Source organism: Podarcis muralis, chromosome 1, assembly GCF_964188315.1.
Source record: "Podarcis muralis chromosome 1, rPodMur119.hap1.1, whole genome shotgun sequence".
NCBI lineage: Eukaryota > Metazoa > Chordata > Lepidosauria > Squamata > Lacertidae > Podarcis > Podarcis muralis.
Genome location: NC_135655.1, coordinates 38,990,241 through 39,017,296, shown reverse-complemented (window position 1 = coordinate 39,017,296; position 27,056 = coordinate 38,990,241). Strand labels below are relative to the sequence as shown.

The 27,056-nt window shown below is 42.1% G+C and overlaps 1 non-coding gene across 1 annotated transcript; it reads right to left on the bottom strand.

The window, feature by feature from the left end:
• Positions 1 to 9,660: 9,660 nt before the first annotated feature.
• Positions 9,661 to 9,729, bottom strand: TRNAA-UGC (transfer RNA alanine (anticodon UGC)). The gene has a single exon. It is a non-coding gene; the product is annotated as a tRNA-Ala (tRNA).
• Positions 9,730 to 27,056: the final 17,327 nt, after the last annotated feature.

Sequence of the window (27,056 nt, the reverse complement as noted above, 5' to 3'; positions counted from 1 at the left end):
CCAGCATGACTAAGCCGCTTCTGGTGAACCAGAGCAGCGCACGGAAACACCGTTTACCTTCCCGCCAGAGCGGTACCTATTTATCTACTTGCACTTTGACGTGCTTTCGAACTGCTAGGTTGGCAGGAGCTGCGACTGAGCAATGGAGCTCACCCCGTCGCGGGGATTCGAACCGCCGACCTTCTGATTGGGAAGCCCTAGGCTCAGTGGTTTAGACCACAGCACCACCCATTTCCCAATATAAAGGGGGGTTAAGGTAAAGGTAAAGGGACCCCTGACCATTAGGTCCAGTCATGACTGACTCTGGGGTTGTGTGCTCATCTCGCTCTATAGGCCAAGGGAGCCGGCGTTTGTCCGCAGACAGCTTCTGGGTCATGTGGCCAGCATGACTAAGCCGCTTCTGGTGAACCAGAGCAGCGCACGGAAACACCGTTTACCTTCCCGCCAGAGCGGTACCTATTTATCTACTTGCACTTTGACGTGCTTTCGAACTGCTAGGTTGGCAGGAATAAAGAGGGGTTACAGATGGTTAAAAGTTGAACAACTGTGGGATGGTCCTGAGTATGGGGCTGCAGTTAGATGATAAAACTTTCACAACATTCTTACTTACCAGGGACTGGTCCCTGTTTTCTGGCCCATCTCCCTACTATATCTTTCTCCTAATTACCCTTATTAAAATGTTATTAATGCAGATCACTAGATTTGCCTTTTCCCAAATTTCAGCCCCCAACCTAATCTCTACAGAAATGTACAGAGGAATGCTATACATGTCCCACTGACTTCAATGGTGCTTCTTTCCAGGTATCACTCTATTCTGAGATGCCAGTGGGTTGCCAGTGCCCAGGGCTGCATGGAGGGGACATGGGGAGAGAGGAGAATGGACGGAGTATGCATGAGCATTCAACTGCCCAACGGCATTGGTGTCACCCAGGAGATCGCAGCCACAGAAATAAGAAGAGTTCTTCTGATGTCTGGGGAGTTCACTTCCTGGTTCTCATGAAGAAGCCATTTTCAGTGGAGCCCAGTGACAGAAGCACACAGCTTGAGGCAGCACGGGTGTTGATATTTTGCACCCCTAATAATTTTGCAGCCGGGGCAACCACCCTTGTGCCCTCCCCCCATGCAATGCCATTGCCTGGTAAGCCACTCAAAACAATATCAGGTAGAAAGTCCTCTGCTTGACAATGTGGAGACAACACTGAGCCAGAGGGATAAATAGTCTCATCCGGTATGAGGCAGCTTTCTACGTGTGATAGCAGGGGTCCAGGATATGATCCCTATTCTCAGCTGTGAAATATTTCAGATAGATAGGCAGACTTGTAGAGTCTTCAGGAACCACAGGGGTCATCTAGTCCAACCCCCCTACAATACAGGAACCTTTCACCCAACGTGGGACTCAAACTTTAATTAGATGCTTTAATTAGATGCTACAAACTTTTGACCGAAATTCATATTATTTTATTACTGTGCAACACCCTGTAATACATTTGGCACATCACTTCTGTTCTTAAGTCTGATTTTCAGTGCCTATTGATCGTGGGAAAGTTCCAGCCCATGGTGACTCCCCTTCAGCATGCACCAAACATGTGCTATATCTATCTTTTAGTCCTCAATCATTGAACCATGCATAGAACCATTTCCAGTTGTGTAACAGAAGACACTAATACAATTTAGTGCATGGCAGGGATTGCACACGATCAGCACGTAATGAAGTACGAGTGATTGGGAGACAACATGAATTTGTGGTTTTAAGAGAAGTGTTTTAAATGCAAGGGATAAGTCTATATAGTGTATTAAAAAGTGTAAGTGCTATGTTCTGCAAGTGTTTGTCTTTCCAGATTTATTATTTTGTCTAGTTTTCTAAAGCAGGGATCAGCCAAAGGTATCTAGTATATCCTTTGATTTAATGTATATATAATAGTTTACTATTGCCATCTACAGCCTAAAATACAGATAGTTCATGATGTAAAAAGTGATTTTTACTAAGTATCCATGCGTCAGGTACTTCTGGAGATACTGAAATGGTTATTTTTCTTGCATTCGTGCACAGATTTTTATAGGATTAACAATCCCTTTAAATACCAGTTAGATTTAGCCATAATAAGCACGCTGATGTAAATACAATAGGACATTCCTAAGGGGAATGCAATTTTTAAAAAAGAATTTCCATATTTACTACAATAAATGTTATGCCAAGAATTTTTATAGCTAACAGAAACACAGAATATACTACACCCAAAGCTAGAAAACAGTTCCAGTACAAAGCATGTCTAATATATAGCCTCCCAAGTACACAGCCTATCCCTAGAAAAGTTGTAAATTAGGGTTGCAAATGAGGCCACAAACAAAATTTTGCTCAAGGCATGAATCATAAATTCAAACAATAATCATTTCGTATATGAGGCTCAACTACTTTGTTTACTTATCATACCCTGTTTCCTAAACATGTAGATGAAAGTAGGTCAAGTAAATTTAGCATCTTTTTCTCATGAAATACGTTATGATATCGGGTGGCACTGCCTAATTTACAATTACACAAATCCTTTGAATATTAAATTGTGTTTTCACTGTGCTGTGTCATTACCCATATTGACATTTTACCTCACAATGATACAGTATCATAGAAAGCTGTGGAAACACGCATTTATAACAAAACAGCAGCCTGCAGCATAAAATTTGGAGGGGGTGGGGGATAGATATGAAAAGATTATTAAATGGTGGTGAATGATTATTTTTAAGCTAGTTATGAAGGGGTGAGAGGGATTTCCCCCCCCCCCCCCGGTAGAATAGAGTGTCTGTGTCTCTGCGTGTAGACATGCTCAGTAAGAGATGTGTGGGTGCATAACTGAACCTAGCTAAGGGCTCATTCACACTTATGCTTGCCCCATGTTTCCTTCTGCTTGCCCCATGCTTTCTAGGCATGTGTCTGCTTTCCTGGGAAAACCCACTGTTTATTGCTGAATTGGAATGAACTGCAATTCACAGAAAACCTAATTAGCGTTAGTTGGCAATTCAGTGGTAAACAGTGAGTTTACCCAGGGGAAACGGCAGGGCAAATTATAAACCTCTCAGACCCGTGCCTAGAAAGTGTAGGAGAAGCAGAAGTATGGATGAGCCCCATCACGACAGTCTTTTCTGAGGGGACACCTGTGTTCACTGCTATAGAGCAGCAATAAGGTTCATCGAGCTACAGGGATGAGGGAGACATTGGGTTCAGTTTGCACCTAAAGACGAACCTACCTAATGTGCACTTCCCAAAATAGTACACAAACTAAAGCACATCCAGGTTTCTTATCTTTGCTTTTCTTTGAATTTTGTGGGCACACAATGTGTACAAATAGGCATCTATTGGAATAAAATGTGCATAAAAATGCATATATTCGTGAAAATAAAATCCATTATATTAGGGGGGAACAGATCTGCAAAAAAAATGTATTTCAGCACATTTGTACTAAGATGTTGATAAATTTCCATGAGGACTTTTCTTTTTTAAAGAAAATATATGTGGGAATGTGGAGAACTGGATTAAGGATTGGAAAAACAGAAAGAAACAAAAATGGACAGGTTTGCCCATCTTTACTGAGATATTCCTGCTCCAGCAAGAAATTTCAAAAGGAGAAGAAAGTTAAGAAATGGTAACGAACTAGGGCTGGGCAATATCTGGTTTTCAACACCATGATACATCACCAGCTAAACATCGCAATATACCAATATATCACAATGTCTGAAATAAGGATGGAGTTAGGCAGAGGCATTGGCTTGCTTCACGTTTTCCCCTGTATCCTGATTCCTGATATATTGTGGACAATATACCAAAAACCAATAGCTAACAGACATGAAATGAGCATGAGAAGGCAATTCAGTCTCTTTTCCATATGCACCAACAAAGCGCATGATCAGCATGGGACAACAGCAGCTCTGCTGGTTCACTCAACAATCCCAAACGCTGGTGATTTCTTCTCCCCCACCCCCAAGTTAGTAAAAAGCCCAAAGCCTTATGGAGGCATTCTGGAAAATGGATGTAAGCTTAAAGTGAGGTAGGGGCAAGCACGCAAACATCCCACTGAATGCTGGCTTTATCAGTGACCCTCCTATGCTTCCAGGGTCCCCAGTTGTGGAGCCAGCATGTGTAGGGACACTGAGGACAGGGCTTCTGCGCGCGCACACACACACACCCCTACCCACTTTGAGGCAACACATAGAATTGTAGAGTTGGAAGGGACCCCAACGGTCATTTAGTCCAACTCCCTGCAGTACAGGAATCCTGCCCACTGCCATCCCTGGGTTGGCTGAAACCACCAACTTTCTGGTTAACAGCAAGACACACTGACGCATTGTGCCTCTTTGCATGCATCCATGCTCACTTGAATGCATGTATTTGCAGCAGCTCCCCCATTCCACTCATAGACACACTTGAATGTGTGCAAAAGGGATCAATTCTCTACCCATATTCCCAATGTACTTCCATGCAGAACACAGAAACACACAAAAATGACGTAAGTCCTTCAGCTGCACGCAGTTTTTTGGGGACTTCAGCCCTACAGCAGCAGTTCCCCAAAGCCATTCTCTCCTCTACTTTGCTTATTTTGAGAAAATTTGGGGTGGGGGCAAAGTGGCAGGAATGTCTCCCTGAAACAGCTGCTGCAGATTTCAGGGTCTGATCTGCTCTGGAAACAATTTGGAGATTGGATCATGTTCCAAACATCCAGAACTTAAGTAAAATAAACCATTTTCCTTACCTATTTCCAGAGTAGACTGTGGCAGTACTAGTGTGTTTGATGTATCGCAATCAATTTTTCTATTGTCTAATGTTTCAGAATAGCTGAGAGCCATCTGCACACACTCTAGGGCCATCCATACTTCAATTTCCCCACAGCTTTCCCTCAAGGAAACCTACTGTTTACCACTGAATCAGAGCAAACGTCAATTGGGTTTTCTCCAGATTGACGTTTGCTCCGATTTAGCCCTAAAGAATGGGATTCTCGGGGGAAAGCAGCGGGAGGCAAGGGCAAAACCTCTCAGACCATGCCTAGAAAGCATGTGATGAATGGAAAACCTCTCGGACCCAAGCATTCTAGGCATGGGACAAGCAGAAGTGTGGACAAGCTGTGTCCCAGAGCTCCGTTGGTTTCAGAAGCTGCAGACTGAACTCTTTCACCAGGAAAAGCTTCCAAGGCTAAGCTCTGATAAGTCGAGTCTCAGATTAATCCTTGCTTCCTGGACATGTCTGTGCCCAGCTTTAAAACATAGGGAGGAAGTTTAAACCTACCAATTCCCCATTCATGACAGAGGATCAAGCTATTACTTTCCCACTATATTACACTCTTGCAGTAATCTGTCAGTGTGACAAGGAATTTCAATCTAAGTGGGTTCTATTACGATTTACGATACCATTTGATTATGACAACGCTATCCATGTGTTTGAAATATCATACAGAATGTTTGCCCCTAGCCTGAGACTTTGTCTACAGAGTTTCAGCCTCAAGCCTTCCCCCATCTTCCCCCATCTCCTGCAGATGAGTAATAAACCCCTGCAAATAGAGGGTTATAATGGAAAGCACAAGTTTTGTTCAGTTGTTTTTTGAAAATGATTTTCTCCCGGCTTGATCTGATGAACCACAAACCACATATGAGAAATGTAACCATATGTTTATCTTGTTTACAACTATAAATGTGCCAAACAGTGCAAAAATGAAAACTAGAAGGGGAGCTAGTTTTCCTCAGGCTAAAGCTGGCTCTCAGATTATCGAAATATAATGTAGACATAGGACAGGATGGATAAGTCATATATGAGTTTCTTGCTTTACGTGCTTGCTCATCTCGCTAAACTCAGTCCATTAGAAAACCACAGCTTTGATGCTCCAGTTCTGTTTCACTTCAGTTGAGCTGGCAGAGGCATATGTGGATCAGCCTTTAACAGAAAATATGTACCGTATATGGAGGTTTTGCCAGGGCTTGAACGTGACCATTCCACACATTCAATGCATGACACAGGGAGTAGAATTCTATGCTGAGCTCTTCAGATATGTTCAAGCATTGCAGCTTGCCAGATGGAATGGTCCCCGCTCTCCTCTCCCCATGCGCTGTTCTGGGGTTTCTCCTGAACCCCACACCCTGAGACGATTCCAGGGAGACGCAGGGGGAGTAGGGAGGAAATTCCCATTGCTTCAGTGAAAATGCTTGTGCAGGATTTTTGCTGATAGGGATGGTTCAGTGATTCCCTCGTGTGTGTGTCTGTGTGTGTGTGTGTGTGTGTGTGTGTGTGCTGGTCTGCAATAGTCCAGGCAACAGAAGAAGAATCAAAAGGATACTGCAGCCAGCTGAGTCCACAAATGGAAATTGTATTGCAACCCCACACACAAGCTATGTCCCCTTCCTGCTTGCTATATTTCTGAAAGGTACTGAAGTGGTAGTTATAGGAGGAAGAGGTGCTCCTGAACAGGCAAAGAATGTCCTAAGTTTCTTTTTTAAAAAATAATAATAATGATATTTATATTTTTCAGGTTTATACATTTCACTGATTTCACAATCATTTTAACATTTCTTTCTGCGGTTCCTTGCATTCATTTTTAATATCTTCTGCATATCCTAATTAACTTAATTTGCTCATTTAATCCATCTTCTTTAAATATATACGAATGTCCTAAGTTTCTATCGAGAGACCAACAGGAATGGGGGAGAGAAGGAGAGAGCTGAAACAGAATCGCAAAGTCTGGATCGGGGTCTCTCTTTAAGCATAACTATTTCTTTGCTTAAGGGACGCAGGTGGCGCTGTGGGTAAAAGCCTCAGTGCCTAGGGCTTGCCGATCGAAAGGTTGGCAGTTCGAATCCCCGCAGCGGGGTGCGCTCCCGTTGTTCGGTCCCAGCGCCTGCCAACCTAGCAGTTCGAAAGCACCCCCGGGTGCAAGTAGATAAATAGGGACCGCTTACCAGCGGGAAGGTAAACGGCGTTCCGTGTGCTGCGCTGGCTCGCCAGAGCAGCGATGTCACGCTGGCCACGTGACCCGGAAGTGTCTCCGGACAGCGCTGGCCCCCGGCCTCTTGAGTGAGATGGGCGCACAACCCTAGAGTCTGTCAAGACTGGCCCGTACGGGCAGGGGTACCTTTACCTTTTATTTCTTTGCTGCATCAGTCGCGGTGTAGTCTGCCAGGTGTTGCCAAGGAAGCCCATTTCCTTGCTACTTTGTGTGTTATTGCGGCAACTTGCGGCAAGAAGTCTACTTGGGAATGTGATTGAATCTAGCATTGATCAACAGGGGCAGAAGGCATTGCAAGTATACACGGGCTTCTCTCTTTTAGACCTTTCCACCTTTCATTCAGCAGGCTTGGGAACTCTGGAATGTGTTGAATTCCCCCCTCTCTTTACTCAGTTCCAATCCAATCTAATTGCCACACAGCACCTCTGTTGTATTGTCCCAGAGGTTGAAGAAACCATATAGGAATCATAGTGAAGCTAGAACAGGACCATGAATGTATTAGCATCTATTAAGGTCAAAGACCCACACTCAAAAAGGTGTACACACAACCCCTTTGCACTGCATACAATTCTGAACCTAACACTCTAAATAGAAGAGAACTCCTTTGTAGACTCACCTACGCATCTCTCCAAGACAAAGGTGTTTATTTTAGTTTAGCCTGGGAAGTCCCATCCACAGACTCTCCTCCTTCTTTTGCAAGCCACTCAAGTCTACAACTGCTTGGACACACCAGCAATTCTCCCTTTTGGTCTCTTGGCACTCCTGAGCTGCACCCTTCTCCCCTCCAGTCCTTCTTTCCCTGAGCTTCCACTTTCCCTTCCCAAAATTTGTGGGCTCCTACCTTGTATCTTTGGCTTCACTTGCTTTAAGTAAGAGCCTAAGTGGAAGAATAAGCCACCATCCCCTCTTCCAGTCTAACCTACTTCCTTTTCTCAGTCCTATTGCAATTATCCCCCTTCTTCCTCTGCCTCTGGGAGAAGGAGATGGGCTGAGGTGGATCTCTAAATACTTTTTTTTTCCTTCTGATTTTCCTTTGCCTAAGTTGTTTCAACCTGTGTGTTGTTGTTGGAATCATTTACCATTCAAAGTTAGGCAGATATGGGAAACCATGGAGGTTACTTCCATATGGTCCAAGCCAATATTGCCACAGGCCATGCTGGTACAGGAAGAAAACACCTTCACCTAAGCAACATGGCTCCTCTTTCCTCTGTATAAGCATTACAGATGAGGCAAAGGTGCAACGCCGACATGTAACTTGTTAATTTAGAGCCTAACTATACTAGCAAAAACAACCCTAAATACACAAATTAACACACACACACATGCAGCAGTCATGGGGAGCAACTGATTTTGATGAAGTTCACAATGTGTGTGGAGGGGAAGTTTAACCCTTTCCCTTCTTACTGTTTTCTCAATAAAAAAACTTCCCTCACCTGCTGTTTTTATTATTTTTTCACTGGTGTGGTTGCAAGTGACTCATTTATCTTCATGTCAAGTTTGGCCCTAATATTCCAGATCACAGTGACTTCAAAGGATCTTCCATAATAATTGGATTGTTAGAAAGGCTATTTTCTTATGATCCTAATGCATTCTGACTAATTCAACCTCGGCCCCTTGAGTTGAAAGACGACCGTTTCTAAACAGGGACTGGAGGCAAGCCTATCACCTACATGTCCCCGAGGTGATGTGAGCTGACCTTGCTGAAACTGCCAGGGCTGCACAATAATAGCTGGGCCTTGCACTAAACCACTTTGCAGAAACATATTTTTTTCCTGGCACCATTTATCATTTTTACTTGTGTGTGAGTTTTGTTTTCTTGGACCCTTTTCATTCCACACATGTCCAAAGGGGAAATGTTTGCCAGAGTTGGAAGCTAAAGCAACTTAAGGGTTCATCCATTCATTTCTCCGAAGGGTCTGGCAATCCTTTCCTCTAATTGCATTTTGCCTTAACTGAATTAAACCTGCTGTTTCTAACACTCGAGGAGCAAATGAAAATTCTTAATAGTGTGGCTGTGATTTGTTGAAATCTCTATGTACTCGTCGGCATTCTCAGCGCGCAAAAAAATATATATGGAAGCACTGATGTTAAATACCTCGCCTGCTAAATTCCTCTTGAGCTTTTGAATATGCTGGAACACTAAAGCCAAATACTGCCGGAGTCAGAATTGCCAAGGGCAGCAGGGAAGCTGGAAGATGTATGTTTTGCTCCGGGAACTGTGCTGGTCAGGGCAAGATTCCATGGGATGAACTGGAAGGAATCGCTGCTGGTTTCATTTCAGCGCTGCTATGAAAAGGAGCAGTGTGTGCCATTAGCCAGTACAAGTTGCCAACTGTTTTAAGCATGCTAAATAGCAAAGCAGCAAGAATCCACTCTGAATGGCAGACCATCCCCCTCTTGGAGGTGGCTTTCTTGGAAGGGCCCTTCCTACAGCTTACAATGGACTTGTGACAGCAGGGCTGTCTGCCTAAATTGTCTGCAACATTATTCTGTTATACATTTTCCCCTTTCCCTCCCTCAAGCATTTCCCCAAGACATCAGGAGAATGCCCAATGCACAGAATAAGTGTGTTTTTTAGGAATCTGCCTTATAACTGAGTCAGATCATTCATCTGTCTTGCTCAGAATCATCTACACTGACTGGGTCTCCAAGGTATTGGACAGGAGGGTCTCTCAGTCCTCCCTGGAGATGCCAGGAATTGAACCTGGGACCTTCTGTGTGCAAAGCAGATGCTCTTCCACTGAGCCACAGCTCTTCCCCTCGATCCTCAGCTCACTGACCTGGCTACACTTTGGGGACAGAAGGTATAAGAGGAGCATCCACAGCCTTATTAGATGAGTTTCAGCCGATGATATGAACAAAGTACTTGGCACACAAACACATACACACACACAACTCTTTAGTGTCTACTGCTCCATCCTTGTTGGCTAGTGAAAGCTAGTCAGGTAAGGATTTTATTAATGCATCAACCCCTGAATAGCTCAGTCAGTAGAGCATGAGACTCTTAACCTTAGGGTTGTGGGTTCAAGCCCCACGTTGGGCGAAAGATTCCTGCATTGTAGGGCATTGGACTAGATGGCCCTCATGGTCCCTTTCAACTCTATGACTCTATGAAATCATTGTGTGGATTATCAATTTTAATTGTCTGGATATCTTTCATTTGGGCTTCCAGTTGGGATTTGGAAAAGGTGGCCTTGATCACCCTGATAAATAACCTGCATTCACTGGGCTACAGAGCACATACTTGAGTTGCTAAATATCCCAGGTTCAATCCCAAACATAGAATTATAGAATTGTAGAGTTAGAAGGGACTCTGAGGGTCATCTACTCCAACCCCCCCAATGCAGGAATCTCAACTATGGATTTGGCTTTCGACCTCAGATATCTGGTGTCAATCGAATAATTGCTCATCCCTAAAAATACTTCACCTATCAGTTTACATTGTCAGTCTCTGAAAAAAGGCAAACAGTGGTCTGCCTGCCTCACAAGGTTGGTGTGAGGGTAAACAAAATAAGGAGAATAGAAGCATATTATATAATGGTAGACTACACTGTTAAATCACAATATGCATTTTCTATGTCTTTAACATCCAGTTCTCAAAAAGCTGTCTCTTTATCACATACTAGCTTAGATAAGAAATTGAACTGCAACAGATGGATAGGGGTATGCACATGAGAGCAAATTTGTTATGGCTCAATTAAGTTCCACAAGACAGACTAAAGTGTCTGATTGGGGAGGAGCAAAGGCAGTGCCTCCTCTGTATATTTTCAATTATTGTGGGTTCTAAGGGTGGAATACTCAAACTTCCATTCCCTCATGGGTGCTGCTTCACCTCAGCATGGAGACAAGCAAGTTCAGCTTTCTGTTGATTGGGAACAATGCCTTTAAAAGGATGCTGTGGTTACTTAGAGCCAGCATGGGTTTCTCTAAAACAAGTCATGCCAGACTAACCTTATTTCTTTTTTGATAGAGTTACAAGCTTAGTAGATCAGCAGAATGCTGTGGACGTATCATGTCTTGATTTCAGTAAAACTTTGGTCAAAGTCCCCTATAATATTATTGCAGCGGAGCTGGGAATAGGTGGGTTAAAGAATGTTACTCTTAGATGGATTTGTAGCTGGGGACAAATATAAGGTCCTACACTTAAGCAGGAATAATCAGACGCACAGATATAGGATGAGGGGCACCTGGGTTGAGAGCAGTGCAAGTGAAAAAACACATGAGGTCTTTGTAGACCACAAGGTTAAGAAAAGCTAATGCAACTCTAAGCTACATCAACAGTAGTATAGTGTTCAAAACCAAGTGAAGGAATAGTCCCACTCTATTCTGCCTTGGTCAGACCACACCTGGAATACCGTGTCCAGATTTGGGCACCACAGTTTAAGAAGGATATTGACAGCCTGGAACATGTGCAGAGGAGGGCGACCAAGATGATCAAGGGTCTGGAAACCAAGCCTTATTAGGAACAGTTGAGGGAGCTGGGTATATTTAGCCTGGAACAGAGAAAACTAAGAAAACAAATTACCAGAAAGGAGATTCCAACTAAACATAAGGAAGAACTTTCCGAGGATGAGAGCTATTTGGTAGTGGAATAGGCTCCCTCAGTTGGATGGCCATCTGTAAGGGCTGCTTTAGCTTTAGCTGTGATTCCTGCAATCCAGTGGGTTGGACTAGTTGGTCCTCGGGGTCCCTTTCAACTCTACAGTTCTATGCTTCTATGAACATGACTACTGCAGTGAGGCACAACAGCCACATACAACCTTCCCTTCACTGGCACAAGCACACACACACACAAAGCCGATGAGAACCATCACACCTAGTGGGACTAAATCACACCAAGTATATATGAGGAGGAAAGTGGACAGTTCCTTTAAAACAGGGATGGGGAACCCCCCCCCCCCAAGAGCAGCATTCCCTTCTGGGTAACCTTCTGAGAAGCCACAGGCCAGTGGAGGGCAGGGGCCACAGGCAAAAGTGGATGGAGCAACAAATACAATTTCCCCCTTTCTACTGTTGGCTACTTTCTATACGCATCTTACTAGCCTCAGTCCAGGCAAGCAAGAGGCATTACTGCAGTTCAGGGACACATTCCAGTTAGACAAAAACACTCAAGGAAGGTGTAAAGGTGGGTTGGTGAGGACATGGCTGGGAATAGGGGATGCAGCTGAGGAGAGGATGTGATGTGAGGAGAGTCCTGAGGGAAAGATAGAGACCCAGGCCTGAGGATGTCCATCTATTAGGAACTGGGGTTACCAAGGGTTGTAGATGGGTCCAGCCCCCAGCCTTATAATGTACCTGAGCATTAGCACATCCAATATCTGCATCACTGCTATTCCTGAGTAGGCAGTTCCTTTGCTTCTCAACTCTGCTTTCTGACTAGCCATAAGAATCCACCGGGAAATGTGATGTTAAAATGCCTGCTGAGAACTGCAAGCAACAATTTGTCTTGGTGATGGTATCTACCCTAAATAATGGTGTCAGTTTCAAATAACATGTTCTTCTTGGTTCCTGAGGCATTTTTCCCCATGCTGTATTTAAATTATAAACTCTGTTCGCAATTTTTACAACAGATAGAAACAATCTTATACTTGGAAAACTGTGTAAGCTATATTGTGTTTGAAGCTGTCAGTTCAATGCAATTCTGAAACATTCCTGTGCATAGATAACTATCTTTGTGGGCACCTTCTTAAAGCTGTGATTGGTAATAATGTTCAAAAATTTCACATGTGGGGACTAACACACACACACACACACCAATGCTCCAACCTTGGGGCCCAGCTCATTTTGAGTTTGCCACCAGTCCATCTTAATTCTCTGTTCCTCCAGCCCAACCACCACATCAGCTTAGATACCCTTGTATATAAGGGGAGATACCAGTGGGGGTGGAGGGTTGCTGCAGATGTAAGTAGTCTTGTAAGTCTCGTCCTTAAGGCTTAGATGTTCCTGAGCATATTATTCAGGAATATAATTTCCTGCTACGATGCATAGGAGTTTTATTTTCATATGCCTCCAAATTCAATGAATTGGACCAGTCTAGGCAGAGAAAACCAAAACTCCCAGGCTGGTCAAGTTCTTCACAAGTTTCTTTATCAGATGATTGGTCCATCTACCTCATTATTGTCTAAACTGATTGGCAGCAACTCTCCAGGGTTTCAGGGAATCTACCTGGAGATACCATGGATTGAACCTAGGATTTTCTGCATGCAAAGAATGTGGTCTGTCACTAAGCTGTCATTGAAAGTACAGTAAAGTTGCATGGAGAAACAGGAGTAGGTGAACACTGGAGACAAGCTATCTGAGGCTTCTTTTTCAGGAAAAGCGAAAACCTCAAGAAGGCAAAAAAATTCCCATGAATTCTCTAAGAAAATACAAGGGGGGACCAATTCAATGATGCGGCGAGCCAGAGGAGTTTGCCTGCCACTGTTGATTGGCCACAGCATTCACATATGCCCTCCAGAATTTGTTGGATGTCAACTACCATCAGCCCCAGCCAGCATGGCCAATGGGCAAAGCTGATGGGTGGTTGAGGCTAATACAGACAGGTCTTGCTATCCAAACACAATGCATTCTCAGGAAATTGTGTGTTAGGCAAGCATTTGCATAATGAACTGACGATTTCTATTGATTCCTATGTGTAAATTTCTAATCCATTCCTTACCATGGTATGTTGACCCCCAAATGATGAAAATCCACTTTGAATCCACTTGTTTTTATGCTAACTTGCTCTCAACCTGTGAAGCTTATGAAGCTTACAATGCAATTCAAACATACTCTACACAATACCTGAACATTCAAAGTAAGAGCAACATTTTACAAGTTTAATATAGGTAAGTATTATGTCCATTGAAATGTGCACAAATTATGAGGAGTTATAATTCATGTTTTTCATGCAAACTTTATTCCCCAATTAGTTTTTAGCACAGCTTTATTTCTTCGTTTTCATCTCTTTATCAAAGCTTCCACAGTATTTTCACCATACATGTAAAATTGTATGATCTAAATGCAACCAGTCTTTATTGGCTTTTATGAAAACTAGGGGCAAAACCAGCTCTTAGGCAAACTGCTCCTTCCATGCAAACAGCCTACTATTGGTATTAAGATTTTCAAAATTGGTATATTCACATCTTCAAAAACACCTCGGAAACAAGCATAATGTGAGGTTTCACATAATAAAACTCCATATACATTATGAAAAACTTCTGTAAGTGATTGTAGGTTTTATATATACACATACACAGCTCCAAAATCTACCTCCACACAACCCTTTTAATATACACTTTCTCCCCCACCCCACATCTCTATTTATAATATGTGATTTTAGCACATTGTAAAATGTCAAAAGATGACCAACGACAATCAAAAGCAAGCCTTAACAAAATCTTGTTTTATAAACTCTTGAGAAACCGTGACATATACTGCAACCTTATTCCCTGTATGTCTTCCTCTTTGTAAATGATTTGCTTCCCTCCCTTCCTGTGTAAATAAACAGAAATGTGTCTGTATATTTGGTGTTTTTTTCCTTTGGTCATGATAATCAAGGGCTATTACGGCAATAGATCTTATCTGTAGAATGGCAGTCCCTCTGCACCTTCAGTTCAGATTTTTGTTTATGCTTGGCTGCAATTGTGGCTGTTTCTGATAGTTTTAGGTCAGCCATGACAGACTATGGGTGACACTAAATAAACAAGCTTGGAGACTGGGACCAGCCAGGAAGGAATGATACTAGTACTCACTCTTTGAATTTCCTTCATTAATCAACTTTTCTTATTATTTAAAAGACCTTTCTGTGTTTGAGTCTGTGTATTATGCTGAGAATAAGATGCAAGCGTCTAAGAACCTCAAAACAGGTAAGTCAGAAGGAAAGGTTTGACTATGGGTAGCATAAAAAGAAAAGTGTACTCAGTCTTATAGGTAAAAGAGTTTTGTGCTTCTTGAGAGTTTGTTTATAATATTTTTTACCAATCCAAATTAAACAATTCCACCATCCCAAGCATGATCACTAGAGCTTCTACTACCTGCAAAGCTCTGTAAGTTCTCCTAGTTCCCAGGTCTTATTTTGATGCCCCTATTTAGCTCTCTTGCCCCTACTTCCATTTCCCCTTTCTCCTTACAAAACTCTTCTGATTTCAGTAAAAAAACCAAACTTTTCCAATCAGAAACCTCTTACAAAGCAAGTAAAATTGCCTGAGGCCTCCCCACCCCCCACCTCCTGAGGCCACAAAACTCAGATTCTCAAAGAGCTTTAATTGTATTCTATTCCCCACCCCATCACCCAGATTGGATTCAGGATACATATAGTCCTCAAAGGCACAACGTAAAAGGGAACGTTGAGTGGCATCATGTATACAAGGAAGCCATTGCATTCAAACAGGCAGGTGTAGGTGCCTTGGCTGCTCTATGCTGTGGTGCTACATAATATACAGTTTGCACTCTGTAAATGCAAAGCATACCGACACAATGCATTTGTCCACTTCCTTGTCAGAAAACTGTATCTGAAAACTATCGCATCTCCTTTGAGGCCACCAGCCAATGCAACAAAATCCTAGCCACTCTGGCTGACACTGCTAGAGTTTAATTAGTTCCACATTTGCTTCTTAGCCAGCTCCAATAAATATGCACGCCTTGGCACAGCTGCATCTCAGCATGTGCACTGAAATTGAAAATGTTTCCTCTGAGGCTGTTGCAATCTTGGCACCACTTCACTTTGCCAGAAGCTGCATCAGTTAACAAATTGCTTGTCCGTTCATAATCACAGCGTAGGTAGATACTTGTTATATGCTTGCGAACATGTGGGCCCAGACTAATTGCTCACCCACACAGTGAAGTAACCATAGAACTCACCCCAAGCAGTTGGTTTATAGCTAGAGATAAGGAAACCGCACCTCCCGTTTTTTTTGACTTGACTGACATGAAAACCTGCCAAATGAGCTAGTTTGCTCCAAATACCTTGGAGTTGTTTCTCAGATACTCTAGCCCAGTGGTTCTCAAAGGGTGTGGCTCAACACACTGGTGTGGCAGGAGAGGGTGGCAAGTGTGATGTGAAGGTTCGAGGACAATCAAAGAAACATTTAAACATTTCAGTGTTGTATAATATAGTATCAAAATATTCTTTTTTATTTGCAGAATGTGGGTAGATGTCTTTTCAAAACGAGAGCAACAGCATCAAGTGATACTGTGTTGAATTTGTATACATACTTTAGGTACACATGTAAGAGGCCCGTTTATAATTATATTTTGGGAATGATTCATGTTCTTATGTAGCTGCATTTTACATGAGTTCACCTATATAAGTGATGAAATTGACATAAAATTCTATTCTATTCTAGTTCCTGATCAATGTAAAATATAACTCATTTTGACCCCCCTTTTCCTAACTCTTCTTCAGGCACACCAACCCAGCTGAAAACAACAGGATTTGGGCGTATGGCTGGGTAACTATAAACTTTATTCCAAAATGTTTCGCTATGCTAGGAAAATGGTGGGGCATGTTAGGAAACTTAGCTGTATTTATTTTTTGAAAGCGAGGTGGGCTAGAGGAAGTTGGAAAGAGAACCAAATCTTTAGTTGGAGTAGGAAATAGTATCTTAAGATCCTCATTCAATTTTCTCTGATAGCTTTGTCAATGCACCACCTTCATAGGTGTACAAATCAGTGCAGTTCAGAACAGATTGGAACACCATCTTGATTCAAAATGGCGTCGGATGGTATGCAAACATAGACAAAAACTGGCTTTTCCATCTTGGGACTTGCCATGCCAAACTGGGCAACAATATCTCAAAAAGTGTACAAATGCATAGAGGACTGACAGATGGACAGGCAGCGGGGAAAGCATAGATTTTTATGCCATTCTTCATGCAAATTATTTTCCACTTTCCTTTATGTTGCCAAGTCTTTCTTAAAAGCTCAAAATATTATCTTCTATAGGAAGGGAAAGGCTGTACCTCAGCAGCAGTGCATCTGCCTGGAGAGCAGCTGACAGTCAGTGCAGACGCTGCTGATTGGATGGACCAATGGTCTGACTCAGTGTAAGGCTGCTGCCTTTGTTCCTAATATAATATTATTATTTGACTGTAGTGTAATCTGTCAACAACGTATGCATCATTTATTTCGGTTACAATAATTTCAGTTACAATCTTGAGTGTGTGGTCTTTTATCACTGGCTATGTTGTACTCCATGACTCATTGGGTTGGTAACATGCAAGCCCAGATTAGATCAACAAATTGATACTGGGTTTGAACCAGGAAGGCTTGGGTGCATGCCCTGAGTCTCTGCATCTTGTGCCACCAGGGATCTAGAGGAGAGAAGGGAGCTGCACACATTTCCAGCTGGGGCATTGACATCACAGCCCACAACCCTCCTGGCCTAGAAATGCAGGTGATTTGCCTAGAGTGCAAATCATGTGCTACCAGCTTATATCAAGACTCTTAAGAATTGCTGCCTGCAGGCTCCAGACCCTCCCGCTGCACAACCCGAATTCAGCCTGTCATCAGCCTTCAGTTGCCTCCCTGCCTGGCTCTCTTGCCCTTGGGCCTGAGTGGCTGACAAGTGCGAACGAAATAGTCAGTATGGTGTCTACCACCTAGACAGCAGTTATCTCTATCAGAAAACAATAATCAACTTCAATATTAGCTGACAGGTATGTTGACTCTCTCAATGACATACTTGTTGGTCTTCTCAGAATGGCAACCATCAAACCTTTCGCTGACAAAAGCACTGCCTCTAATGTAACAAGGTGGCGTGTGGGAAGACTGTTGTGGATAACTTTGTGTGCAGTCATCCATAGCCCCAGTCCTGTAAATAAAAGAAGGCTGTCTCACAGGTTATAATTAAAGTCCCATCCATCACCGTTAACGGCACCTTTTGAACACAAATCCTTTGTGCAAGTTGTTGAGATCTACAATTAACTTGCAAGTGTCTGTCTTTCGAGAATGGTCAAATGGCTTCTTCCAGAAGAAGGGTGGAAGGATTTTGAACTTCTATCCTACTGAACAATTCATAATGATTCACCCCCTCACACACACACATTTCCAATAGCCAAACCTAGGTGGGTTGATAAATCGCTGTGAAAGTGGTAAGCTGTCTTCTTGCTGTGCTCTGCACATTATGAATGAATGTCCGACCTGGCTTCTTCTGCACAGCTGAAAGTGCTAGAAGGCAATGTCAGAGAAGGAAGAAGGTGAAGACAGTCTGCATTCAACAAGAGAAAGTCCATAGTTTTATTATTTGTTTTGTTGTTTACATTTCTAATGCTCCTTTTCATGCTAAGCACACAGCAATAAAACATAATATTACAATAAAATCAAAATGCAACACAATGTTATCAGATGTACAGAAAGAACAGATTTAAGCAGAGCAAATGAAATGAGAGCAGCTAAATAAACGAGAGCCTGAAGCCTCTTCCATAATGGCCAAATTGTGGTTAGGCCATTGTGTCTAAACTAGGCTACTGAGTCCTTTGGTGCCAGATAATCATGCTAGGTAAGGAATATTTGTTAAATAATAATAATAATACAGCAACATTGGGGCTTGAAAGCTTACAGAGTGCACATTCCTTCCACAGTGAAGAATACTATTTGCTGAGAGATTTAAGCTGAGTGTGTGCTGCTTGGTGCTGGATGCAGAAGAGATTGAAAATTAGTAGTAGAAGATCGTGTACATGATATTAAAAGTGATATTCGGCATAATGCTCCTTGAACATTTGTTGGTGTGGAAGTGATACTCTGTGTGCTATATAAAACACAGAAGTACCATAGCCTGTACCATACCAACGGCTTACAATGTGCATATTGCAGATGAGGCTGGATTTCGACAGCTCTGTGTTTATCACTTTAACCAGACCACACATTTTTTATTTTATATAATTCATTTTGTTTCATTTACCTCATATTGCTTAGCCCCCCCCCCCCATGGGCTGCCCATAGACCACCCCTGAACCCACCCTCACTTTTTCAGGTGCATTTGTATTAGCGGAAGGAAATGGAAGTCAGTGTATGTGCCATCCCCCCCTTCCCATAAATATATCCCAGCATTCCATTTCTGGAAATTGGAAACAAGAGTGTAGTGTTGTGGACACATAGTGAGTTATTGACCCCTTAATGTTTTGAGAGCCAGGTTCCAGCCTGATCCCTACCTCAGCTAGCTTGCCTCCATCCTCCCAGCCTGCACCCTCACTCACTCACTCACTCACTCACTCACTCATCATCGTTGCCTTGCCTCTTCCATATAGGCACCTGAACTGCTGGCAAAAATGACAGTGATTCCCCCACCCCCAAGTGTCAGCTCTGACCCATTCACTACCCTACACTGACTGGAGGGCAGGAATAGGAGTAAAAGAAATAAGGAAAGCTTTTGCAAGTTGTAGGGAGAGATGACAGGGCTTTGGGTTGTTTGGCGCACTAGAGTGTGTGTTGTTTGAAGGTGTGGCAGGGGGGTTCTGTCTGTCCCTCACAGCAGCCCCCTCCCTTGGTGATCCACAAGCAAACACTAAACCTAGTGACCTTGAACGACTAGTAATCTTACAAATAAATAAATGAAAATCCAGCCTGCAGTCCTTACAGAGTAACCCAACTAATAGCTCTGTCTTGGGTACTTCTGCTCAGAAGTAAGAGAGTATGGAGAGCAAAGGAACTTCCTTCCAGGTGAATGCATCTAGGATTGCCCTATAAAAGGGTAATAAGGAGATGGGCATGTTTTTGGGACCACCCTGTCATTTGGTCGACCTACCAATGAAGCATGGGTGCATGTTAGTACAATATCCCAATGTTGCAATGCTACAACATTTTGATTTCGTACAAAATAAGATACAGGAGAAGATGAAAAATCCAAGAATTGTCAATGCCATGGTTTTCAAGATTTAAAAATCCACAATGAACAATCCACCCAGGAAAGGGAGAAAAGTACACCCAAAAATGAAATGATAAAGAAATGGGGCAAGAAGGGTTGAGACTGGGTAGAAGGGACATGAGCAGTGAGAGGGAAGAGGAGTTAAGAGACAGAGCGGAGGGATATATGGCTTCACATCAACCTGTAAAAGCGCTGTGTAATTGATTTTGAAAACCTTTTTGGGTTATGGGTGGTTAGTGGTTAGTGGAACAGCAGATTTTAACTTAAGAAAAATCAATATGAAGCAGAAACTTCATATGGTTCTCCTTCCCCAAAAAAAGGAAGGTGCAAGTGACCTGCAAAAGTGCTACTCAAAGTGGTGGTCTAGGAGCCATCAGCTGCTGGTCTGTGTCCGTTCCACCACAACCCAGGTTGGATGGGACATTTCAGGGAACCATATGTGGTACTGGTCCCAGGCAGAGGGGACAAGAATAGCTGGTCCACCAGATCAGTTAGTTTGAAATGCACTGATCTATAAGCAACAGCGTGGATGAGCCATATGCATTTAGGTGACCTTTCATGTGTGCCTTCTGATGTTAAAAGTTATTTTGTGCTGAGGGCCACCAGGGGCGCATTGGAAGATGGCTGGCAATACCATCTCTCCGGCTCACACGGGGTAATTAAGAGGCTGATATGGGAGTATGCAGCCTCCCAAATTGTTACCCCAGGGAATGGGGAAACACTGCCTCGCCTGCGGTTGCCATAAATCACCCCCGAGTTCGAAAGAAGGGGGTGAAGGCACTAGGCGCATAGCCTCCGTGCGAGCCGGCTCTCCCAGATGCTGTCTCTGAATGCGCGAACTGGCTGCAGGAGCTCGAAATAAACCATTAGAGAAGAAGCAAATGCACATATTTCAAGTGAAGAACGGGAGTTAAGACTGCTAACTGAAGTGACCTCTGTGAAGCAAGAGCGAAGGGTTGGACTTAACAGGAATATATCATGAAGAAGATACATCAAAGGGTTGGTATGTCAGAACGGGACTGGATGGGGGGGACTTTTTTATTTTCTTCTATGTGATTACCCAAGAACCCCTCCCCATGAAAGAACCATCGCATAACTGACCTAAGCGGGATGATTAAAAACTGTGTGGAAATGAATTATTAACCAAAAGTTTGGCTTATGGAGATCCGGAAAAGAATAAGGGCTTTTGGAATGGCGCAGCAATAAAAAGGGAGTCGCCATGTTGGCAGGTTTTGTCGAAAGACTGATGACTGAGGAGGAGGAAGCTATGGATTTGTTTTCATATGAGATTCATGGCAGAACCTCCTCAGAAGATTGAGAAAGGGAGTGACAGACCTGTGAAGATTAACGAGTAGACGGCAAGAGTGTGTTTATTTATGGAAGTGATGAAAAGTGGCAGCCATATGAATATGACCCTTGGATGAATGGAAAAACACACACAGGACTACAATTGGTTTCAATTCGCTTGTGGAGACTATCAGAGGTCACAAAGAAAAAGGAAAAATATATGAAAACAATAAGAAGAGATGTGGAAAACAATAAGAAAGGATTGGATAGAATTGTGAACATCATTTGGACAGATTTGTGGACATTAAAGCAGCAGCAACAAGATGATTGGATCCCTTTCGGAACTTGAAATATGGGTACCCCCAACAAAAATTAAAAATTTGGCTCTGTAATTTGGAATTAATGTGATTTGATTTGATTGGTCTGTTAATAAAAATTATTTTTTTAAAAAAGTTATTTTGTGCTTCCACCTTTCAGGTTTTGATAGCACAGCCATGCCCTTTTCACATGGGAATCCTACAAGATAAAGAGAAAACTGAAGCCTGCTCCCGAAGCACTTCTTCTCTTTGGGAGACCAGCAAAGCAATATAGTGTTTCTTCTCTACCTCCTGTTTCAATTTCCATTTTTAGTTTCTAAAGACAGAATATAATAAAAAGAAATCATGTATTCATCAAGAATTCTCAAAAGTGTATTATATTAAACTGACAGCACTGATACCACTATTCATGTTGAAATAATTAGCAATTCTGAGGCTATTAATAGTATGTTATAGCACTGTTGTAGCCAGGGAAGGCTGAATGAAAAACCTTTTGGTGACTCTTGCTCCTACTAAAGTTTAATTAGCCCAAGTTATTGACCTAATGTTTAATATAACAGTGCACTCTAGAAATGATTGAGTAAAGAGCTCTCAAAGTGAGGAACTTTCCAAGTAAAGGTATTATATTTTTTTTATCCTAGAACAGCATAATAGGGCTGTGAGCATTTAAACTCCTTTCTTCTTTTTTGGCAACGTAATCGTGTAATTGCTAACATCACCTATGGGACTGAAAGCCTTTGTATTTAATTGATGCCAAAGTGCATCACTTTGACAAGGTCAATTTTGCAAGTGGAGCTTTGTGCTGAAGTTTTGATTCTTTCTGAATTAACTCTGATCTATAAAAATTATCAATAAAGAATAATATCTCTGTCATCAAATATAAATAATGATTGCAACTGGAATATTCTGACTTTAATGTACATCAAATTATGGGTAGAAAAGATATATTCTAGAAAGCAGTGTTTTGCAAAGAATGTTAATAGAACAGATTATACAGCCAAATGGAAAGAAAAGTTTTTCAAGGGCTTTTTTTCAGTCGGAACTCACTGAAACTCAGTTCCAGCACCTCTCAGGTGGGCACTATTGCCATTATAAGAGAACAAGGGAGGCATTAATGGTGAGTTCCAGCTGCTCTTTTTCTAGAAAAATAGCTTTGCTCAAGTGTAAGACAAATTCACCATTGGTGCTTGAAATCCTCGATTATAATGATGTGACTCAAGGTGTGTTAATAGATGCCATTGGATTATACAACAAAAAAGGCCTGTCCCATGAACCCAAACCATGTGTGGCACCTAGCTGCAGAACAACAAGAATGATCTGCCCCACATATCTTAAGGCATAGGACAGTTCATATAGGGAGAGGTGCTCCTTCAGTTTCCTGGGTAATAATAATAATAATAATAATAATAATAATAATACATTTGTACCCTGCCCATCTGGTTGGGTCTCCCCAGCCACTCTGGATGGCTTCCAACAAAGATTAAAAATACATTAAAATGTCACATATTAAAAACTTCCCTAAACATCATTTAGGGCAGAGGTTTTCAACCTTTTTGAGTCCACGGCTCCCTTGACCAACTACATTCTTTCTGCAGCACTCCTGTGGGGTTCAGGAGCTCAGTTACGTCACCCCTTGCCTGCAGAGCCGGCAGCCTCTCTCCCTTTTTCAAACAACCTCCCTCTTGGAGGATTCACTCAGCCTCCTCTCCTCTCCCCTCTCCTTGGGAGTCCTCTGGGCAGCTGCAGCTGCTGCCCCTGATCTCTGAGCTGCTCCCCCCTACCCCAAAGAGAGGTGCCTCCTCACACTGCCCCACAGGCAGCACCCCCTGGCCAGCCCCAGAGGCACCATTAGCCTGAGGAGCTTGTAGCCAGGGCTGCTGCAACAAACAGCTGTGTAAAACCTTGGGAGGCAGAGGCGCAAGAGGGCATCAGAGGAAGGAGGGAAGGAAAGAGGGCCGGGGCCAGGGTTGCCCACAGCACCCGACCCATCATTCAAGGCACATCATTCAAGGCACACTGGTTGAAAACCATTGATTCAGGGCAACTGAGTATCAGGATCAGAAGCATCCTGTTGTTTTTAGGAAGACCTACCACCTAGTAAGTATGTTAGGATAGGAATGCTAATCTGGAGAGATCCCATTGTATGTATATCTACTCAGCTATTTAATAGTATTTTCCACTATAAAGGTTGAGGTGTGGGGACATTGATAACTTACTCAGTGGTGTTGGAATTTATAATCACATAGTGAAACATCTACTGGAAATAGGATGGTAGTTTGTAAGAGAATAACTTCCCATTCCCAAATGTTACGTGTGTGTGTGTGTGTGTGTGTGTGTGTGTAACTAGGCAACTGTGCACATGATGGTAGAAGTTAGGAGAAAGCAGTAAGAAATACATATGTGTATATTCTTGCTCCTTTTTGGTAACTTTAATTGGGAAGCACATAGAGTTGCCCAGTTTTATAGAGAAGCCCAAGAGGCAGTGCCTGCCTCATTTCTGCCACCCAGCCTGCCACCTCCGCTACCAGTGGAGAAGAGACAGTGATTTAGGATAATGGTTTCCAATTAGCTAAGTAGTGCAGACCCCTGGCCAAACCATAGAGCCCCTACTTTTGAAAATTTTGATATCTCTGTGGTAGTTTTTGTTATGTGAATGGTGCTGCGGACCCCCTGGGTGGGTTACGTGGATCCCCTGGGGAATCACTGGTTTAGGGTGAAATCTTGTTAGATCTCACACAGTGCATGAGATCTCACAAGACTTCAGTGACACCACACAAGATCTCAGTGGAAGTTTACACTGCTGCCAGTGCTTTGCAGGCACTGCCACACAATGCTGGACAGCAGCAGGGATGCAACACCTTCCTGTTTCACCTCAAGCTGTGAAATGGGAAAATGTTATGTTTCGTTAGCCCAAAAATGGAAAACGAGCAGAGTCCCGACTAAAGAAGATTGGCAACTTAAACTGATAGAATATTCACAGCTTGTGGCTAGCATATAGAATAAGAGAACAAGAAGAACATACATTTAAAGATGATTGGAAATTTTTTATTGAATATAAGCAGGAAAATTGTGTTTATTTGAAGACGCAGGCAGCATTAAGATAAATTCAACAGTGTAAATAAGTTTTGATGGCTGTAATAATGGAATACTGAATGGTATAAAATGAACCATGGAAAGAGAGGAAGGGGAGTCATTGATATTTTAAGTGAATATTCTAAAATGTAAAACACAAATTTAATAAAAATTATAAAAAAGAAGAAATGGGTTGCACCACTGCTGTTCTTAAAGTAAGGAATTTTTTGAAATGGATAGTGAATGAGATTCAAGGAATGACAGGTTATAGACTACCATTAGAGTACTTGCTTTTCCCAACACAGAGTCAATGTCTGCATAGCAAAGTACTGTGTAGGGCTCAAACATTTTGTCCAAATACAGCAGAAGATCATGAATTATAAAAGAAGATTGTCTTCTGAACTGTATATTTTGTAGTGCTGAATGCTAAATCTTCAATAGATTATTTTGCTTTTTCACAAAATTATTGTCTATAGCACCCACACATCAACTACATCAATTGAAGAGCACGGGTTTATCCTGAAATGAACCCCTGTTTCCCTTCCTTCATCAGTTATATATCTGGAAGAGAGAGTGGGTGTTTGTAAGTAGCATTTCATGCATCCCTTCTTCCACACATTAAACCAGAAAGGGCATTACTATTTTTGTAACTCTATGATAGGAAAGCTCTGCCTCTGGTAAAGTTTGTAAATTATAGGCACCCCGATCACTTTCAGCTTTCTCCTTTTTCATGTGTTTATGTTGAAACATTACTTCTCAAAAATGAATTTGATACAATTGCACACAACACCCTCATTCCAGTGAAGCTGTTCCACTTACATGTGCCATTTCCACTTATGCAAAGGTGAAGGGTAGTGCCTGTGATTTCTATGTATCCCCATGTCCCACAGAGAGGTGGTTATACCTCCTCATTGTTATATCTCCTCATACCTCACTGAATTCCAGAGAGTCCTTAAACCACTATGCATGACTTTTGGAGATATGCAAGGAGCCGCAGTTGGAAAGAAGACAAGAAAGCCACATTCTTGCTCTTGCCACACCCAAAGCAACTGAGGTGGACAGCCATCTTAGCTGGCCTCATGCATACACACACCCTTCCAGCAAAAATAGGAAGCTGGGCTGGGCACTGAGTAATTTATGCTTGGTCTGCCTTTTCCTGAGCCTTCTTTGGCTTCACAGCACCCATGTTCCCACTCTTAATTCATTACAGACACTGGCTGCTTGCCTTTTGGGGAGCCGAGTAAGAGAATTCCAGTCATGATTTTTTTAAAAGGCCTTTTAAAACAACAACAACACAAGTGCCACAAAATCATGGAAAGCTTTTGAGTTCCCCAGAACTCTTCATTAAGTGGTATATTACATAAAGCAGGGAGGGAGGAGGGGGGGAAATAAAAAGTACAAAAATTAGGTTGGGTGTTGTATAGGTTTGCCATACATCCAGATTTTCCCAGAAACTACTGGGTACTAGGATTTCAAAGGCAGACAGGTGCTTTGTCCTGGATGTTAGGCAAATCAATAGAAAAAATGCATGTTATTTTTTTTAAAAAGCTCAACAATTTTCATCCTGGTTTTTACTTTTTGAAATATGGCAACCCTAATGTTATAGCTATAAGATCACTGGCAGGTCTCTGCTGAAGCTTTGATTCTTGGAGGATAAAGAAGCAATGGCTGCTCCCATTTAAAAAACGAAAACAAAACAAAAAAACACAAAGCCTAGCTGTTACCCAGATCTTTTCCATGTCTGAAGAAAATACACCAGTTCCTGGTTAGGCAAAAAGCAGAAGTGAAGAGCACTTCATGGTTCTGTAGCCAAGCCAATGTTTGTTTTTAATCAGATACTCTCTCAAGGACACTTAACACAGATTAGTTTCCCCTTAAAACATTGTACCACTCTGTTGTAGTAGTTACAATCAGAGTTGTAAGAGGGTAGAATTTTGCCACCCTTTCAGTGCATACTAATATTTGAAGTAGGGAATTAATTCACTTTGGTGATTGTGAGAGTATAGTTTCCAGAATTAATTAAACTTGGAGTGATATTGGTCTGTGATGCAAGTCTTTATTATTAGTACAGCATGCAAATAATTTTCTTACCCTTGGGAGTCTACATATTTTGATTAATATTTTCTGTTTAAATACAATTCAGATACAAACCAGTTAAACAAGAAAACTTGGATTTGAGCTAATAAAAAGCTGGCTGAAATCAATAGAACTTAATTGTCTTAAATTAACATTAATTTATCTATATTATGCCTTCAGCTGAGAGTACCCAATCTCATTTTAGAGAATATTTTATTCTGTTTAAAAACTAGTTTACGTGAGCTGACACATATATTCAGAAATACACTTTGGGTTCCAATAGTTGGGTCTCTGAGCAAGTATATATCTTAATTGTGTTACCTCAGTCACACAGCAAACTCAGTGAAACATATTTCTTTTCCTTCTCTATTTCAATCTAAATTAAGCTTAAAGTCCATTTAAAATATATTGGGAAGAAAACAGCAAGAACCAAACCAAAATATTCCCAGAGAGGAATATTTTAAAAAGGGCCCCAAATTTTTC